Raw genomic sequence first — 4,357 nt, forward strand, 5'->3', positions numbered from 1 at the left:
GATCAAATTTATCCAAACAAACCAAAAGCAGCAGTGAAGGTCACGAGGTGGACCAAGGGCACCCAAGTAAAGCTAAATTTGGCAACTGTGTCTCCATTCCTGTTGTGACCATTATTACAGGGAGAAAAATGAATGTTGAAATCTCGAGAGATGAAAATGTCAGGCTGCTAGTTTTCTGTGTCTTCTCCTCTTTTCCCTCTCCCCTTTCCTTTATTGTTATTTCTGTTTTCCATGATATACAGTTGAAGGAAAATTAATAGTTCCTCAGTGAAACTATGTGGGGGAAACTCAGGCAAATAATCTACTTAAATTGTTAAAGCATTTCTAATAATAACTGGTTTTTGAAATACTAAATCACCTATAATCTTAGACCAGGTAGACCAGAAACAACTAGTCCTGCCAGTATCTAAAATATAGTTACTTGTAGATAGCATTGAATGACCTGAATCATGGTGAGGTCTTATACGGTGCAGTAAATCCTAACCATGGGATTCTCAAAGCAAATCAAGCTCCTAGATAACTTGGCTATAATAATAATTATCTGTTGCCTTCTTAAAGTGTTTCTCCCAGTCCTGGAACCTCTGGGACTTTGCTTCTATTTCCCCATGCTGCTTATCTTGATCAGGTAGCATTTCCCATACTGACCAGCACGTTCCACAGGAAAGTTCTCAAGCCTCCAGCTTCTGGCAACAGTTCACTCAAAAGCCCCGAAAATGAAGTACCTACTGTGTCCCTGTGACGATCTGAACCACAGGTCATGAATCACAGTTGTCTAATTATTGTGCTTCTTGAGGACATACCCTTGTATTTTCGCTATCCTTGGGTTTTTCTTAGTGCCCAGGAATAAACAAGATTCTCAATTTACTCCCCCACTGCCATCATGCACATAGCATGAACTCATCTGTATCCACATGCTATTTAAGAATGTAACTATTCATTCCACTCCTTAAGTGCTATCCATTCCTTTGACAAGCATCCATTCCTTGGTGTGTGTGTGTGTGTGTGTGTGTGTGTGTGTGTGTGTGTGTGTGTGTGTGTGTGTTCATCATAGGGTGAGCACTGGGTGAGGTACTTTGAATGCAGAGGGGAACAAATAGTTCTTGCCCTCACTGAGCTAAATGACCTTCCATGTGGAAATTTGTGGACTGGCCCCTATCTTTGTGAAAACAGTCTGTCTCCAAATGCCACAGTCAAGATGACGTGTTCTACCTTCCCACCATTGCCTTGGTTCAAATGGTTCTTCTCATACCCTGAATCTCATAGATTGAATGTCTTGATAGAATTATTTGTGACCTCAAGGGTGTAGTATATATTTCTGTCATATATATATATATATATATATATATATGACAGAAATATATATGGTTTATTTGTTAAAGTAGAGAAAGATTTAGAGGGGAGGGTAAATAGGGAGAGAGACAGAGAGACACTTGCAGACCTATTATACCACTTGTGAAGCTTTCCCCCCTGCAGATGGGGACCAGGGCCTTGAACCCAGATCCTTGTGCACTGTAATGTGAGCCCTTCACCAGCTGAGCCACTACCTGGCCCTCTAGTATATATTTCTCTATCTTTATCTTTATGAGTTCAGGGTGAGTAAAATGTATTTCCCCTACTCTTCAGCTCTTAAAGTGGATGACCTATAAAAATTAAAAATAATAACAATAGTAATAATAGTGTGGGAACCGGGTGGTGGTGCATTTGGAAGTGCTACCACGGACCTGATTTCAAACAGGAAGCTTCAGGAGGGGGAAGCTTTGTGAGCAGTGCAACAGTGCTGCAGGTGTCCGCTGTCTACCTCCCTTGAACTGTCCTGAACTTCCCAGCATGCCTTGTATATACGCCATGATGTTTTCCTGTCTCTAGCATTTGTCCATCCTTATTCCACCTACCTGTTGGGATTCTACTTTGGATTGTTACACAATTGCCACCACAATGAAATGACTGCTATCTTTGTTTCAGAGTGAAATCCTAAGCCTCTGTCTCCCCCTTAGCAGGCTATCAGTCATTTCTTTAGTGATCTGAGAGGCAGCACAGCTGATAAAGTGTTGGATTCTCAAGCATGAAGTGCTGAATTCAAGACCTGGAATTAGATTTGCCAGAATGATGCTCTTATTTCACATATATACGTGCGTATTCATTAGATGCACTGTCTTTTCTTCAGTAGAGCCAGAGAGAAATCAAGAGGAAAGGAGTACATAATGATCCCAGTTCGATCCCCCGGCTCCCCACCTGCAGGGGAGTCACTTCACAGGCGGTGAAGCAGGTCTGCAGGTGTCTGTCTTTCTTTCCCCGTCTCTGTCTTCCCCTCTTCTCTCCATTCTTCTCTGTCCTGTCCAACAACAGTGACATCAATAGCAACAACAATAAAAAAAAAAAAACACCAAGGACAACCAAAGGGGATTAATAAAGAAAAAAAAATTTAAAAAGAGTAAATTTAAAAAAGAGGGAAGGGGAAGGGAGGAGGGAGTGATGCCTGCAGCACTGCTTCATCATTTGCAAAGCTTTCCCCCTGCGGGTGGGACTGGAGCTAGAACTTGTGTCCTTGTGCAATGTAGCATGTGCGCTCAACTAAGTGTGCTACCACTCTGTCCTTTGTATTCTTTCTCAAAAAGAAATCTGTAGAAAATTCTCTTCAAACTATATGGCAGTCATTGTTTAATCTATCTTTGTAAATTAAGTCATTGGAATGAAGAAGCTGGAAGTAAGAGCTCCAGCTTTACTTTATCAATATCCTTAAGGTCCTCCTTTAATAATAGCTTCCCAACTACTTCAGGTTGAATGAATTTATTTAAATGAATAGTAACACAAACTCTAAGACGTCGAACAGATGCCAAAAATTCTTGAATTTCGCGTCAAGTCGTATGCTTGGAATTCCCAGTTGAAAAAATATTCCTTTGTTTTATTTATTATTTTTTTTACCTTTATGCATATCTTGATGTTACTATCAGACCTGAGTAATACACATACCTTGACTATTTGGGAAGTAATCAGCTTTCTCCCTTGGTCTTGTTTCCGGGCCAGTGGGGAAAATAACGTCAGCAATGGTGTTTAGCCTTTCACACTGTGGATGCGGAGAGACTGTCCTGAGCAAAGAAGCATGCTATCTGTGCACACACATCCAGGGAACATGTGTCTGTGTTGCAAATGTGAAAGCACAATCATTTTCTGCTGTCTGCAAAAAGGATCTTTTTTGACTTTACCTTTCCCTCTCAGAGTCTTCTTAAGTTAAAAAAAAAAAAATTCTCAAGAGTGCCTTACGAGTGGGGAGATGTGATTCTTGCCACATTAATTGTAAGATGTATGTGCTTGAGGCAGTGAACTAGCTGGAATTCTCCTGCTCTGGTTTTCCTCACTTTTCTGTTTTGTATCCATATGTTTGACTTGACTGGATTCAAGGGTTTTTTTTGGTATGTCGGCTTGTTTATTTGTGTGGGTTTTTGTTGTTGTTTGTTTGTTTTTTGATTTTTACCAGAGCACTGATCAGCGCTGTTATGGTGGTACAGGGGATTCAGCCTGGGACTTGGGAGCCTCAGGCATGAGAGTCTGTTTGCATAACCATTATGCTATCTCCCCTCCACCCTGTTTTGTTTTGTTTGTTTTGTTTTGTTTTTTCACATGGTTTTTTGGCCACCTGAGCTGCCGTGGAACTAAATGTCATTACCATGTAGTGCCGGATTCCAATTTTGGTGAACCACAGAGCATGGGATTGTGTCTGAAAGTTCCTCAACCACTGTGTTGTATTTAAAATTTATTTATTTATTTATTTATTTATTTACATCACTAGAGAGGGATAGAACCAGAGCATCACTCTGGCACATGGAATGCCCAGTATCAAACTCAGCACCTCATGCTTCCAAGTCTAGTGCCTTACTCACTAAGCCAGCTCCCAGGTCTGACATCAGTACTGTATCTTCTTCTCCTTCTCCTTCTCCTCTCCTTCTCCTTCTCCTTCTCCTTCTCCTTCTCCTTCTCCTTCTCCTTCTCCTTCTCCTTCTCCTTCTCCTTCTCCTTCTCCTTCTCCTTCTCCTTCTCCTGCTCCTGCTCCTGCTCCTGCTCCTGCTCCTGCTCCTGCTCCTGCTCCTGCTCCTGCTCCTGCTCCTTCTCTTTCTCCTTCTCCTTCTGCTTCTGTTTCTAATTCTGCTTCTTCTTTTTCTCCTCCTCTTCCTCCTCATTTTTTAAATTAATGATTTAATAATGATTAACAAAATTTTGAGGGGGGCTGGATGGTGGCACACCTGATTAAGTGGACACTTTATCATGCAAGGGGAAAGCTTCACTAGTGGTGAAGTGGAGCTATCCCCCCCATTTCTCTCTGTTCTATCAGATAAAATTAAAAAAAATTTTTTTTTTAAAG

The sequence above is a fragment of the Erinaceus europaeus genome, chromosome 8 (assembly GCF_950295315.1).
Source record: "Erinaceus europaeus chromosome 8, mEriEur2.1, whole genome shotgun sequence".
Classification (NCBI taxonomy): Eukaryota; Metazoa; Chordata; class Mammalia; order Eulipotyphla; family Erinaceidae; genus Erinaceus; species Erinaceus europaeus.